The 16,439-nt window shown below is 45.7% G+C and overlaps 1 pseudogene; it reads left to right on the top strand.

Annotated features, from left to right (window-relative positions):
- Positions 1-285: 285 nt before the first annotated feature.
- On the top strand, positions 286-4,924 carry LOC136151618 (pleckstrin homology domain-containing family A member 1-like; annotated as a pseudogene).
- The last annotated feature ends 11,515 nt before the right edge of the window (positions 4,925-16,439 follow it).

Raw genomic sequence — 16,439 nt, 5'->3', positions numbered from 1 at the left:
AAGATGTAAATGAAGAAGAGAATTTTCAGAGGCAGGGTGAAATGCAAAAAGCTTTGACCAAGAGCTGGAGCCATGGTCATTGTATGCCCCTTATCACTGTATTGCCCCTCTGAACTTCCAAGTCCAATGGTAATGGTTAATGGAAAAACAGGCCGCTTCAGGCAGCTCAATGCCTGTGGGCCCTTGGGCCTGGCCAGGGTTAGTGGGGTGGGTTCTGCGAGCATGGTGCCGGCTGAAGCGAGCTGTGAGGCTCAAGGGACCAATGAGTGCTGGTCAAGTTTAGAAATGACTTATGTGGATCATCAGAATCGCATTTGTGATTTTGCAGACATTAAGGAAAATGAATAGAGTGGGAAATTTCTTTGGAGGTACTTCATACTGGATACTAGAGGAGATAGTTTTGTATGATACATGGATAATCCACAGAACCTACCTTCTGGATTGATAATTGTGGAGCCATTAAAAAAAAGTGAAGGTGTTAGTTTTGTCTGGCTCTTTGTGATCAGATGGATTGTAGCATGCCAGGCTTCTCAGTTTATGGAATTCTCTAGGTAAGAATACTGGAATGGGTGAGTAGCCATTCCCTTCTACAGGGGATCTTCCTGCCCCAGGAATTGAACCTGGTTCTCTCCCATTACAGGAGGATTCTTTACTGTCTGAGCAACAGGGAAGTTCTCTAATTTACCTACATTTCAAAGTTATGAATGCAGGGATGAGGAACTATTTCCTACAAGCCAATGATCAGCAGAACCTTGTGGAATGGATAAATGTGTTGAACAAAGGTATAAAAATTACAATATCAAAGCAGTCAGTCTCACAGCCTCATTCTGATAACAGGTCACCAAGGTGAATGTAGGAAGAAGTAAATGTCTTACAGAACTGACACTACTGGTAGTGTGGCCATCATTACTGCAACTCAAAAAAAAGCAAACTAATGTGGTGAAACTATTGACAGGAATAATTTGAAGCAGTCACAAATCTATCTTCCTTACTTTACTCCTAAACCACCTTCAGATAGTGCAGTTATCAAAGCTGGATATTGTGTAAAACAAGGAACAGTGATGAAAAACTGGAAGAGAAGACATTTTTAACTGGATAAAAACACAGCAGGTTACCTTAGACCTGACTGGAAAAGGAACCTCTCCATGTAATACCACTTAAAGAGGTTCATAAAGTCCAGGAACATAAACCAAGTGACATAATGAGAGACAACCTCTTTGAAATTGTAACATCCTCTGGAACTTTCTATGTGCAGGCTGATAGCACTGAAGAAATGCACAGTGGGATTAAAGCAGCCTCAGGCGCCATCGTAGTACAGCGGGGACCTGGCAGATCAGCGTCCCCTAGAGTAATGTCTCACACTGAGTTACTAATCTTATTGCTAATGATTGCCTGTGTCTGACCACCACTCCTCTTTGCAGGAACATTCCAACAGTCTTTCCAAATCTAAACACGCTCTCTGCTCTGCCAGTGTGCTGCAGCCACCCCACATTCCACAGCCTCTCACAGCAACTCTACTCTTTGATCTCAAGCTTTACCATGGAGAAGCTAGAATTTTTTTTTTCTTTTTTTTTTTTTTTAATTTTATTTTATTAGTTGGAGGCCAATCACTTCACAACATTTCAGTGGGTTTTGTCATACATTGTCACGAATCAGCCATAGAGTTACACGTATTCCCCACCCCGATCCCCCCTCCCACCTCCCTCTCCACCCGACTCCTCTGGGTCCTCCCAGTGCACCAGGCCCGAGCACTCGTCTCATGCATCTCACCTGGGCTAGTGATCTGTTTCACCATAGATAACATACATGCTGTTCTTTTGAAACATCCCACCCTCACCTTCTCCCACAGAGTTCAAAAGTCTGTTCTGTACTTCTGTGTCTCTTTTTCTGTTTTGCATATAGGGTTATCATTACCATCTTTCTAAATTCCATATATATGTGTTAGTATGCTGTAATGTTCTTTATCTTTCTGGCTTACTTCACTCTGTATAATGGGCTCCAGTTTCATCCATCTCATTAGAACTGATTCAAATGAATTCTTTTTAACGGCTGAGTAATATTCCATGGTGTATATGTACCACAGCTTCCTTATCCATTCGTCTGCTGATGGGCATCTAGGTTGCTTCCATGTCCTGGCTATTATAAACAGTGCTGCGATGAACATTGGAGTGCATGTGTCTCTTTCAGATCTGGTCTCCTCGGTGTGTATGCCCAGAAGTGGGATTGCTGGGTCACATGGCAGTTCTATTTCCAGTTTTTAAAGAAATCTCCACACTGTTTTCCATAGTGGCTGTACTAGTTTGCATTCCCACCAACAGTGTAAGAGGGTTCCCTTTTCTCCACACCCTCTCCAGCATTTATTGCTTGTAGACTTTTGGATAGCAGCCATCCTGACTGGCGTGTAATGGTACCTCATTGTGGTTTTGATTTGCATTTCTCTGATGATGAGTGATGTTGAGCATCTTTTCATGTGTTTTTTAGCCATCTGTATGTCTTCTTTGGAGAAATGTCTGTTCAGTTCTTTGGCCCATTTTTTGATTGGGTCATTTATTTTTCTGGAATTGAGCTTCAGGAGTTGCTTGTATATTTTTGAGATTAATCCTTTGTCTGTTTCTTCATTTGCTATTATTTTCTCCCAATCTGAGGGCTGTCTTTTCACCTTACTTATAGTTTCCTTTGTAGTGCAGAAGCTTTTAAGTTTCATTAGGTCCCATTTGTTTAGTTTTGCTTTTATTTCCAATATTCTGGGAGGTGGGTCATAGAGGACCCCGCTGAGATTTATGTCGGAGAGTGTTTTGCCTATGTTCTCCTCTAGGAGTTTTATAGTTTTTGGTCTTACATTTAGATCTTTAATCCATTTTGAGTTTATTTTTGTGTATGGTGTTAGAAAGTGTTCCAGTTTCATTCTTTTACAGGTGGTTGACCAGTTTTCCCAGCACCACTTGTTAAAAAGGTTGTCTTTTTTCCATTGTATATCCTTGCCTCCTTTGTCAAAGATAAGGTGCCCATAGGTTCGTGGATTTATCTCTGGGCTTTCTATTCTGTTCCATTGATCTATATTTCTGTCTTTGTGCCAGTACCATACTGTCTTGATGACTGTGGCTTTGTAGTAGAGTCTGAAGTCAGGCAGGTTGATTCCTCCAGTTCCATTCTTCTTTCTCAAGATTACTTTGGCTATTCGTGGTTTTCTGTATTTCCATACAAATTGTGAAATTATTTGTTCTAGTTCTGTGAAAAATACCGTTGGTAGCTTGATAGGGATTGCATTGAATCTATAGATTGCTTTGGGTAGAACAGCCATTTTGACAATATTGATTCTTCCAATCCATGAACACGGTATGTTTCTCCATCTGTTTGTGTCCTCTTTGATTTCTTTCATCAGTGTTTTATAGTTTTCTATGTACAGGTCTTTTGTTTCTTTAGGTAGATATACTTCTAAGTATTTTATTCTTTTTGTTGGAATGGTGAATGGTATTGTTTCCTTAATTTCTCTTTCTGTTTTCTCATTGTTAGTGTATAGAAATGCAAGGGATTTCTGTGTGTTAATTTTATATCCTGCAACATTACTATATTCGTTGATTAGCTCTAGTAATTTTCTGGTAGACTCTTTAGGGTTTTCTATGTAGAGGATCATGTCATCTGCAAACAGTGAGAGTTTCACTTCTTCTTTTCCTATCTGGATTCCTTTTACTTCTTTTTCTGCTCTGATTGCTGTGGCCAAAACTTCCAACACTATGTTGAATAGTAGTGGTGAGAGTGGGCACCCTTGTCTTGTTCCTGATTTCAGGGGAAATGCTTTCAATTTTTCACCATTGAGGGTGATGCTTGCTGTGGGTTTGTCATATATAGCTTTTATTATGTTGAGGTATGTTCCCTCTATTCCTGCTTTCTGGAGAGTTTTAATCATAAATGAGTGTTGAATTTTGTCAAAGGCTTTCTCTGCATCTGTTGAGATAATCATATGGTTTTTATCTTTCAAGTTGTTAATGTGGTGTATTACATTGATTGACCTGCGGATATTAAAGAATCCTTGCATTCCTGGGATAAAGCCCACTTGGTTATGGTGTATGATTTTTTTAATATGTTGTTGGATTCTGTTTGCTAGAATTTTGTTAAGGATTTTTGCATCTATGTTCATCAGTGATATTGGCCTGTAGTTTTCTTTTTTTGTGGCATCTTTGTCTGGTTTTGGAATTAGGGTGATGGTGGCCTCATAGAATTAGTTTGGGAGTTTACCTTCTTCTGCAATTTTCTGGAAGAGTTTGAGTAAGATAGGTGTTAGCTCTTCTCTAAATTTATGGTAGAATTCAGCTGTGAAGCCATCTGGTCCTGGGCTTTTGTTTCCTGGAAGATTTTTGATTACAGTTTTGATTTCCTTGCTTGTGATGGTTCTGTTAAGATCTTCTATTTCTTCCTGGTTAGAAGATAGAATTTTATGAATCTCTTGCCAAGTTCAAGTCATGGAACTTCAAGGTCTAGACTGTCTCTCCAAGAGAACCAGCTTCCAAAGTAACCAAATAAGCTCTGCTTAAACCTCAAAGAAAAATGGCCCTCAGAAACAAAATTGTGACCCTGTGGACTTGGATAATGCAAGCCTTCCAGTCAGTGATGTGTGAGGTAGAAGGACATGCAGCCTGATATACCTTATTAGCTCTCAATGTCCTTTCATGAGGCTTCTCATCAAAGATGATTAAGGGGAAATGGGTTTTAATGCATTTAGGATCCTGCCTCATTGCTGTACTGTTTATAAGCTGGTAAGCCAAGAATCTAGGGAATGGCCTAACTAAATGTAATTTCTTTAAAAATAAAAAGAAAAAAGTCCAAAGTGTCTCAGTGTCAACTGGCTGAAGCTTTGTTCTCACTGGGGTGATAAAAGTGTGTGACAGTTTTTCCTAATGAATTGGACAATTAAAATGTTTCACAATTTAAAACATGAACAATGCTTATTATTTTGTTGTATTAAAAATGCTACTGTGACTTCCTAGTAGATATTCAATTTCTACACATTCTTATTGGTTAATATTATTGAATGAAATATTGCCAAAGATATCTAAAGTCATGATGTCTGTGTGCTGTAAAATTTATACTACAGTGTGGACAATTTTGAAATTATAACCATTTTTGATGCTCTGGATCTCAAGGTGAGTGATGTGTCTTGTGTAGAAGATGTATGCTAATCCCAAGCTCCTGGTTTACTCCTGCCCCCCCCACCCCCCCCCCCCCCCCCGCACCACCAAGTTTCCCCTTTGGTAACCATAAATTACACAAATTTATTTTTTATCTTACCCTCTCCCTTCAGTTCTTTCTATAGTTCTTTGCTTTTCATTCAGTTGGTGCTCAGGCTGTCTCTCCAGTCTAAATGGAATGCATTCATTATTTGGTCTCACAGAATCCCTTTTCTTAATTTTGGAGCAGTTATTTGAAGTTACAGTTAGTCCTGACTACTTGATTGATGCCCGAGTTTCCTTCAGAGTGTAAGTCTCATAAGGGACATGTATCCCCAAAGTCTGGGGTTATAGTTCCTGTTATATATGTCTAATTAATAAATATTTGTTGGATGAATATAAACTACTATTTTCCCTCTTTGTATACTCTGATAGAAGTTCAGTGAAGTTGTAAGAGGAACTATGAGGAATGTTGGTGATGAAGAAAATTGTGAGAAAAGCAGGACATGAGGAGAATAATATGAGAAAAGATGATGGTGAAATGAAACTGAGGGAAAAAAGACAGTGGGGGCAAATTTTAAGGCAAAAAAGCCTGAGGGGAAAATGTAAGCTCATAAGTCAGTGACAAGAAACTTGTGAGAGGAGGAGATATTGAGGGGGAAATGTGAGAAGACAATGAGGTGAAAAAGAAAGCATGAAGGGAAAATGTGGTGAGGTGAGATTATGAGGAAAAACCTCTTGAGGGAAACTTGCAAGAAAAAATTATGAGGAGAAACTGGGAGTAGAGAAATCAGTGAGTGTGAGGCTGTCACGGCTAATGTCATGACAGGCAGCCTAGATTAGGAGTAGGCCTGGTTTCCTGGGGTAACATAATTATCAGGCCACCTGGAGCCAGCCAATCAACATGTGCCTAGCAAGAAAAAGGGAACCTATCAGGGGAAAGCTGAAAGCCCACGAAGGATTGGGCCAACAAAAATTGCCTTGCAACTGTGTAACCAATCCACTTGCGCCAACTAATAATTGTACCCAATAAATACCCGAGAGAACTGGGACTCGGGGCCTTTTCGTCCTCACACCCTTGGTGAGGGCGGGAGGCCCTGGCTCGAGTCAGTAATAAATTCCCCTATTGCAAGTTGCATTGTCTCGAGGAGTCTTCTTTCCCAATCGGGGATTCGGACTACGGGCAGAACATTTGGGGGCTCGTCTGGGATCCCTTGACCGGGGAAGAACACTCTTTGTAACAAAGGGGAAAAAGGACAGGTAATAGCACCGGTGCTCAGGTAGGTCTGGAAAGTCCAGTGTAAATCTGAGGCCCTGCTAGAAGGCAGGAAGGTGTCTGACATGAGGGAAAGCTTTCCATGAGGGAACCATTGGCTGTTCCGGCCAGCATAAGGCCGAGGCCAGCGAGCATGCTGGAAGGCAGCCGGCTCTGCAGGAAGGAGATCTCCTCTCCTAAGCCCGAATCTGGGGAACGATGAACGCCATTCGGTAAGGTGACCCTTGTTCCAGAGGATAGGGAGACTCAGGGGGTCCCGCCCCCCAGTTCTGTGTTGTTGGCTGATGTGTGTCTGTCTATGTGTTTTTCTATGCCCCCTCGCATCTGTATAACTGCCGGCATTGTCTCCTGTCTCGTTGTTCTCTGGTGTGTCGTTGTCTACTTCCTTCTATAAAGCCTTGGAGTCTCATTTCTGTTTGTGAGAGTTTCAGTGAACGGGCAGACAGTTGTCGGGGCAACTGACAAGTCCCGGCCAGGGCTACTCTCTGGCGGATTCTGAAGGCCTCCCAACAAGTCAGCCCCAGTAACGGGAGCTCGAGAGGGTGAAACTCTTTTCTTTTTTCTTGTATTCTAAACCGAGAATCTGGCCAAATAAAAACTCGTCTGTGTGGGCACGGGACAGGCACTTAAGAGCCGATAGGGCGCCTGCCACTGGAAGACTCCCGTGAAAGGATAAGGGGGTCACAGAACGGGCTAGAAACCCTTAGGGTGCCCGTCCCCAACAAGAAAACTTCTGTGCAACGACTAAAGCACTCAAATAGTTCCATGAAGCATACCACAAGCCCAACCTCCTGGCTGCCACCACTCTCAATAGGATTTTTTGGTGGTAATTCTCGGTGACCTTCTTCTGACTCTCGCTATGGGGCAAGGAGAATCTACCCCACACTCTCTCATGACTGATCATTTCTCAGATGTCAGGGCTAGAGCGTATGATCTGTTGCTACTGGTTAAAAAGAGTAAATTAATAACCTTTTGCTCTGCAGAGTGGCCCGCCTTCCAAGTTGGACGGCCTCCAGAGGGAACTTTTCAACCTTCTATTATTCGGGCGGTGAAAGAGAAAATTATGGCTCCTGATCCCTGGGGCCACCCGGGCTAAGTCCCATATGTTATGGTCTGGCAAGATCTAGTAGAAGATCCGCCCAAATGGTTAAAACCTTTTGTTCACAAACTCCCTGATTCTCCTAATGTACAGGCCCTGGTTATGGAAACCTCCACTCCCCCAGAGGAAGCTGAGAAGAGCAAGGGCCCAAAACCGGTCTTGCAGGAATCCTTGTACCCGAGCCTGATTGACTTGGAGATGGAAATTAGGCCCCTGCCATATGCCCCTCCTCTGTTGCAGGTTCCCCCAGGGAGAGGAGCCCCCCCGATGAATCAGAAGGGATAAGGGAACCCCGACCCCGGAGAAGAAATAGAGGAAATAAGGGTGAGCAGGATCATGGGGACCCAGAGTTACCTTCATCTACTGTACAGGCACTCCCCGTCCGGGTGGGACCAGCTAACCTGGGCGGAGAGCGAACCTATCAGTACTGGCCCTTTTCCACGAGTGATCTGTATAATTGGAAAACCCAAAATCCTCCTTTTTTGGAGAAACCCCAAGGCCTCATTGACCTCTTAGATTCCATTTTGTTCACTCATAACCCCACCTGGGATGATTGTCAGCAGCTGTTGCAGGTGCTCTTCACCACGGAAGAACGGGAGCGAATCCTGGCAGAGGCACGGAAACGGGTCCCGGGGGTCGATGGGAGGTCAACCACCCAGCCTCATCTCGTGGACGAGGGGTTTCCTCTGTTGTGGCCTAACTGGGATCTTGAGCGAGTGGAAGGTAGGGAGTGTCTCCGAGTGTACCGCCAGACTCTAATGGCTGGCCTGCGGGCCGCAGTTAGGAAGCCGACAAATTTGGCGAAGGTAAATTTAGTAAGGCAAGAGCCCACTGAGAGCCCATCAGCCTTCCTAGAGAGGCTAATGGAAGCCTTTAGGCAATATACACCTATGGACCCCCAGGCTGAGGAAACACGGGCTGCAGTTCTACTAGCGTTTGTGAATCAGGCAGCCCCAGATATTAGGAGGAAATTACAAAAGATAGAGGGGTTAGGAGAACAGACAATACAAGACTTACTGAAAGCAGCTGAAAAGGTATTTAATAATAGGGAGATCCCAGAAAAAAGGGAGGAATGACTTCGTCGGGAGGAAAGGGAACTAGCTGAGAAGATCAGGAAAGAAGATAGGGAACGTAGGGAGAAGGAAAACCGGAAGAACCAGAGAAGCTGGCCAATATTCTTTTTGCTGGGATGAATGCCGGAACAGAATTGAGGGAGCCTCGAGGCCCCCAGATGGGAGAAAAAGAAAGACCGAAAAGGCAGGCCCTAAAGAAAGATCAGTGCGCTTACTGCAAAGAATGGGGGCACTGGAAAAATGAGTGCCCTAAGAGGGACCCGAAGAGAGGAACAACCCAGAGAGAGAGAATTTCCCCTGGAACTCGAGTTCTATATGCGGGGGAAGACAGTGACTAGGGGAGTCAAGACTCGGCACCCCTCCCCGAGTCCTGGGTAACCATACATGTGGAGGGGAAACCCGTTGGCTTCATGGTGGACACTGGCGCCCAACACTCTGTTTTAAATAAAAAACTGGGACCAATGTCTAAGAAAACCAGCTTGGTGCAGGGAGCCATGGGGACAAAAAGATATTGTTGGACCACGGAACGGAAAGTAAATCTGGGGACCCACCAGGTGTCCCATTCGTTTTTGGTGATACCAGAATGCCCAGCCCCTCTACTTGGACAGGACTTGTTGACTAAAGTTAATGCTCAGATCCATTTTGACCCTGGGGGAATGTCAGTCACGGATGGACTTGGACAGCCGATACATGTCTTGTCTCTAGCTTTAAGAGATGAATACAGACTTTTTGTGCCTAAGCCCTCAGAGGTTATAGCACCAGATATACAACCGTGGGTCCACAAATACCCGTTGGCATGGGCAGAAACAGCAGGAATGGGACTGGCTAAACAGAGACATCCGGTCGTCATCAAACTAAAAGCCGAGGCAACTCCTGTGAGGGTGAGGCAATACCCTATGAGCCAGGAGGCTCGGCGGGGGATCACTCCCCACATTCGACGACTCATGGATGCCGGAATTCTCAAGCGGTGCCAATCCCCTTGGAACACCCCCTTACTACCGGTGAAGAAGTCAGGGAGTACGGAGTACAGACCTGTCCAGACCTACGAGAAGTCAACAAGCGGGTGAGTGACATACACCCTACTGTCCCCAACCCGTATACCCTCCTGAGCAGTCTGCTGCCTGAGTACACTTGGTACACTGTGTTGGACTTGAGAGATGCTTTTTTTCAGCCAACCCCTGGCGGCCCAGAGCCAGGAAATACTTGCCTTTGAGTGGACTGAAGGGGAAGGCCAACCGGTAGTACAACTAACTTGGACCCGCCTCCCACAAGGGTTCAAAAACTCCCCTATCTTGTTTAATGAGGCTTTGAGTGAGGACCTCTATGAATATCTGACTCGCCACCCAGAGGTCATCCTGCTGCAATATGTAGATGACTTTATGTTGGCTGGAACCACAGAGGAGGCATGCAGCCATGCCACCGGTGACCTCTTACAAACTCTAGGCACCTTGGGGTATCGCGCTAGCGCAAAGAAGGCACAAATATCCCGGCAAGAGGTCACATATTTGGGGTATAAGATCAGACAGGGGAAAAGGTGGCTAACTCAGGCCATGAAGGAAACAATATTGCAGATACCAGAGCCCAAGACCCCCCGCCAGGTGAGAGAGTTTTTGGGGACTGTTGGATATTGTAGACTGTGGATCATGGGGTTTGCTGAGAAGGACTGGCCCTTGTATGAGGGAAGTAAAGAGACCCCAAACTGGACTTGGACTGAGCTAATGAAACAGGCTTTCCAGACACTCAGACAGGCCCTACTGGAAGCCCCAGCCCTTGCCCTGCCTAACTCAAATAAGCCATTCCAGCTGTTTGTAGATGAAAAGCAAGGAATAGGAAAGGGGGTCTTGACGCAACAATGGGGACCATGGAAGCGGCCGGTGGCATACCTTTCAAAGCGATTAGACCCGGTGGCCTCTGGGTGGCCCCCTTGCCTTCGCATCATTAGCCACTGCCCTCCTCGTCTGCGACGCTGACAAGTTGACATATGGACAGCAACTCTGGGTTTACACTCCCAACACCATCGAAGGGGTTTTAAAGCAGCCGCCGGGTAAGTGGGTCTCCAATGCCCGCTTGACACATTACCAGGCCTTGCTGCTCGATGCCCCACGGGTGCGTTTTCAGACCCCTTGCTTCCTGAATCCAGCCATGCTTCTACCTAACCCAGTGAAGGACCGCCCTCTCCATGATTGCAGTGAGATACTGGCTGAGGCCCTGGCAGCTCGAAAAGACTTAACTGATGTGCCGCTAAACAACAGTGAGCTAGTATGATTCACTGATGGGAGCAGCTATGTAAAAGATGGACAAAGGAAGGCGGGAGCCGCTATAGTTGATGATTCAGGACAGACAATATGGGCTGAAACACTTCCCCCAAACACGTCTGTGCAAAAAGCAGAGTTGATTGCCCTAATACAGGCTCTGGAACAAGCAAAAGGGAAGAGAGTCACCATTTTTACAGACAGCCGATATGCTTTTAGCACTGTCCATATTCAAGGTCCGATATACCAGGAAAGGGGATTTAGAACAGCGGAGGGAAAAGAAGTCAAGAATTTGCCCGAGATCCGCAGGCTCCTGAAAGCTGTTCAACTGCCCCGGGCAGTAGCAATTGTACATGTCCCCGGTCACCAGAAAGGAGAAGACCCTAGGGCACAGGGCAATCGGGCTGCTGATGCGGCTGCTCGAGAAGCGGCCAGCCGGGACTACGCCGCCCCCATATTAGCCGTGGGACTTCCACCTCCTGGTATGGGGACTCTGCCTCCAGTCCCCGACTATTCCCTCCCTGATCTCGTTTGGATCAACGAGGATACCACCCTCCAGAAGGATGACAAAGATGGATGGTACTGAGATCAAAACAACAACCTGATATTGCCTGCCATCCTGGGTCGTCACCTATGTGAACACCTGCACACAACTACACACTTGGGTGAGAAAAAGACCTTGACACTTCTCCAGACGGCCTGCCTGAGGTTCCCTCGACAAAATGCAACTGTACGAGAGATAATCCAGGCTTGCAAAGCATGCCAGCTGATGAGGACAGGGAAAAGGCAGCACACTGGAACGAGGTGCCGAGGGGAAGAGCCAGGGCAACACTGGGAGATAGATTTCACTGAGGTAAGGCCAGGCAAGTACGGGTATCGCTATCTGTTGGTTCTGGTAGATACCTTCTCGGGGTGGGTAGAAGCCTTCCCCACTAAGGAAGAGACAGCAACAGTGGTTGCTAAAAAGATCTTAGAGGATATAGTGCCTAGGTACGGGCTGCCAGTGACTATGGGCTCTGATAACAGACCTGCCTTTGTGAGCCAGATTGTACAAGGGCTGGCCCAAGTTCTGGGGACAAAATGAAAGTTACATTGTGAATATAATCCCCAGAGCTCAGGACAGGTTGAGAGAATGAATCGGACCCTAAAAGAAACTTTGACAAAGTTGGCAATAGAGACTGGCGGGGACTGGGTGACCCTCCTTCCCTTCGCACTCTTTCGAGTGCGTAACATCCCTTATAAGCTGAATCTTACCCCCTTTGAGATTCTGTATGGAAGATCCCCTCCTGTGTGTCCTATATTCGAGGGAAAATGCCTACCACCCCCTACCTTGGGACAATTCCAGCACACACTGATGGCATTAAGTAAGGTGCATAGTCATGTTTGGAAATTGATTCGAGAGATACACGAGGGTCCAAGCAAGGGGATCGTCCCCTCACATAATATTGGCCCGGGTGATTGGGTTTGGGTAAAACGACACCAATCTAAAGCATTAGAACCTAGATGGAAATGTCCTTATGTTGTTCTCCCTACCACTCCTACTGCTGTTAAGGTCGACGGGATCGGGCCCTGGGTTCACTGCAATCACATGTGGCAGGCCACCCCGGAAGAACAGGAGAAGGCTCAAGCAGAATGGGAGGCAAGACCTCACCTGTCAAATCCTTTGAAACTGAAACTCGTACGACAGGAGCCCTCTTAACTCTCCTGCTGATAACAGTTTTCATCGGCCCAGGAGCAACCAGCCACAACCCCCATCAGCCAGCTAACCTGACTTGGGTGATCTACAATCCTGAGACTGGAGAAGTGCTTAATTCGAGCTCCAACGTGGCCCTCAAAGGGACATGGTGGCCAGTACTGACCTTTGATTTGTGCGTGCTGGCGGCTGACGGTAATGGGTTTGGTCCCAACCAACTGACCAAGTTCTTTGCCCACGGCTCTTTCGGTCTGTTCACCCGTAACTATGAGTGAAAAGGCCCACAGTACTACGAACAGGTGCCTGTCTATGTCTGCCCCGGGGGGAGGAAGGGATCGGAACCAAATTGAAAAATGTGGGGGAGTTGACTCTTTTTATTGAGCCGCTTGGGGTTGCGAAACCACGGGAGCAGTCCATTGGCTCACTAACTCCGACAAGGACCTCATTCCAAGGACCCCCGAATTCCCAGAAATGTCCAACTAAGGGAGTATCATCCAAACCCGGGCAATGTTTCCCATTACAGATCAAATTCACAGACAAAGGAAAGAAATTTACCAGGTGGGATGTTGGCCGAGCTTGGGGCCTCCGTCTTTACAAGACTGGCTATGACACAGGATTCCGGTTTGAGCTTAAATTAAAACTGGGACCGCTCTATTTGGCACCCAAAGTAGCCTTAGGACCAAACCAGGTGATAGCCCCAAAGCCCACTCCCCAGGGAACAACCCCAAAGCTTCCCTCCTAGAACCAAAGTCAGGCTAATAGATCGACTCCACGCACTGTGGGAACCCCCCAGGGTTGACATGTCCCCACCAACAGACCCCTTTATGAAAATGATCTCCTCAGCTTATCTCACCCTAAATGCCTCTCGTCCGGACTTAACAAATGGTTGCTGGATTTGTTATAAAATTAGGCCTCGCTATTATGAGGCGGTTGCCTTTTCTTCAAGATTCAATGTGACCTCTGATGTCTCGGCCTGCAGATGGCAGCAACAACTTGGGTCAGGCCGGTTGACAGTAGGCTCCATTATGGGCATAGGCACCTGTATAGGAACTATCCCTAAGACTTTTATCAACACCTATGTAATAATAATTCAGTCCCTAGGACTAGCCTCCCCAATTCTACTCACCAGTGGGTACTTCCGCCAGAAAACGGGTGGTGGGCTTGCTCCGCCAGACTAACCCCGTGTGTCCATAAGGCAGCACTTAATGCCTCCCAAGATTTCTGTGTCTTAGTCCACCTGATCCCCCGGCTAAACTATTACTCAAAGAAAGAGCTGCAACCAAGGTTAGACCCATCGGGTCAAAATAGGGTAAAACGAGAACCAGTCACTGCCCTGACTTTAGCAGTCCTATTGGGTGCTGTAGGAATGGGAAGTGGGATCGCAGCCTTAACGTTGCAAGATAAACAGTATAATCAACTAAGGGCTGCAATAGATGAAGATATTGAGCAACTTGAGAAGTCCATTTCACACCTCCAAGAATCCTTGAGCTCCTTGACTGAAGTAGTGTTACAGAATAGGAGAGGTTTGGATTTGTTGTTTCTGCAACAAGGAAGATTATGTGCAGCACTGGGAGAAGAATGCTGTTTCTATATCGACCATTCAGGGGTGGTACAAAAATCTCTCCAGAAAGTAAGAGAGAGACTAGCCCAGCAGAAGAGAGAACGAGAAGCCCAACAAGGCTGGTTTGAATCTTGGTTTCAGCACTCCCCCTGGTTGACCACTTTGATTTCCACCCTCCTGGGTCCACTCATAATATTAATATTGTTACTGACCTTTGGTCCATGCATTTTACACCGTCTGGTCTCATTTATTAGGGAGCGCCTAAATACCATCCAAATTATGGTATTGAGACAACAATATCAGCCAATTTCACAGGGTGAAGAGAAGGATTCCTCTACAAAAGTACAAAGACAGGGGGGGAAATGTGAGGCTGTCACGGCTAATGCCATGACAGGCAGCCTAGATTAGGAGTAGGCCTGGTTTCCTGGGGTAACATAATTATCAGGCCACCTGGAGCCAGCCAATCAACATGTGCCTAGCAAGAAAAAGGGAACCTATCAGGGGAAAGCTGAAAGCCCACGAAGGATTGGGCCAACAAAAATTGCCTTGCAACTGTGTAACCAATCCACTTGCGCCAACTAATAATTGTACCCAATAAATACCCGAGAGAACTGGGACTCGGGGCCTTTTCGTCCTCACACCCTTGGTGAGGGCGGGAGGCCCTGGCTCGAGTCAGTAATAAATTCCCCTATTGCAAGTTGCATTGTCTCGAGGAGTCTTCTTTCCCGATAGGGGATTCAGACTACCGGCAGAACATGAGGAAGAATCTTTGAAGAATGAAAGGGTCTGAGGAGAAAGTTTGAGTGAGAGCAGAGAGTACCATGATGACTGAATGCTGTGATAGAGAAAACTGATGGGAATGACTTCAGAAACAACACCCAGTTGTGGATGTGACTGGTGATGGAAGTAAAGTCCAATGCTGTAAAGAGCAATATTGTGTAGGAACCTGGAATGTTAGGTCCATGAATCAAGGCAAATTGGAAGTGGTCAAACAGAAGATGGCAAGAGTGAATGTCGACATTTTAGGAATCAGCAAACTAAAACGGACTGGTATGAGTGAATTGAACTCAGATGACCATTATATCTACTACTGTGGGCAAGAATCCCTTAGAAGAAATGGAGTAGTCATCATAGATAACAAAAGAGTCTGAAATGCAGCACTTGGATGTAATCTCAAAAACAACAGAATGATCTCTGTTCATTTCCAAGGCAAACCATTCAGCATCACAGTAATCCAAGTCTATGCCCTGACCAGTAATGCTGAAGAAACTGAAGCTGAACAGTTCTGTGAAGACCTACAAGACCTTCTAGAATTAACACCCCCCAAAGATGTTCTTATTGGCTATTTATCTTATGTATAGTAGTGTGTGTATGTTCATTTCTAGCTCCTGACTTATACTCCTCCCTCCCCACTTTGATAACCATAAGTGCATTTTTAATATCTGTAAGTCTGTTTCTGTTTTGTAAACAAGTTCATTTGTATCTTAAAAAAATTAGATTCCACATATGAGTGAAGTCATATGATATTTGTGTTTCTCTGTCTGACTTACTTCACTTAGTGTAATAATCTTTAGGTCCATCCTTATTGCTACAAATGGCATTATTTCATTCTTTTTTTATGGGCTTTTTCATTGGACTTCATTCTTTTTCATTGGACTTTATTGAGTGGGATTACTGGGTCACATGGTAGTTCTATTTTTAGAGATACTATGACAAAGGAAGGCAGTTATGGGGAAACTGAGGAGAGAAGGCAGTGAGGGGCAAAGGTGAGGAGAGAGGGTTGTGAGGAAGGGGTTGTGAAAGGAAAAGTCAATGAGGGGGAAAGGAAGAGAGAAGGTGAGGGCAAACTGTGAGGGGAGAAGTAGTGAAGCGGAAATTGTGATAGAGAAACCCAGTGAAGGAAAAAACTGAGAAGACAAGCTGGTGAGGGGAAGGATTAGAAGGGTAAGCAGTGAGGGGGACATTTGTGAGGGGACAAGGCTATGAAGGTGGAACTGTGATAGAAGAAGGCAGAGAGGAGAAACTGAAGAGAGAAGGTTGAGGAAAAACTAAGATAATAGAAGGTGGTTAGAAGGAAACAGTGAGGGGAGAGCTGATGTGGGGGAATACGTGGGGAGGACACAGAGGGTATAAGTTAGTAAGGGCAAACAGTGAGGAATAAAGGGCCTGAGGGGAAAGTGCGAGGAGAGAAGGTAGTGAAGGGAAACCGAGAGGGGAGAAGGTAGTTAGGGGGAAACTGTGAGAGGAGAAAGTCCAGGGGAAAACATGAAGAGAAAAAGTAGTGAGAGGGAAATATGTGTTGAAGGGGACAAAGAGGGGA

Source organism: Muntiacus reevesi, chromosome 20 (genome assembly GCF_963930625.1).
Source record: "Muntiacus reevesi chromosome 20, mMunRee1.1, whole genome shotgun sequence".
NCBI lineage: Eukaryota > Metazoa > Chordata > Mammalia > Artiodactyla > Cervidae > Muntiacus > Muntiacus reevesi.
Note: the sequence above shows the minus strand (reverse complement) of the source record. Positions and strands in the feature narration are given on the sequence as shown.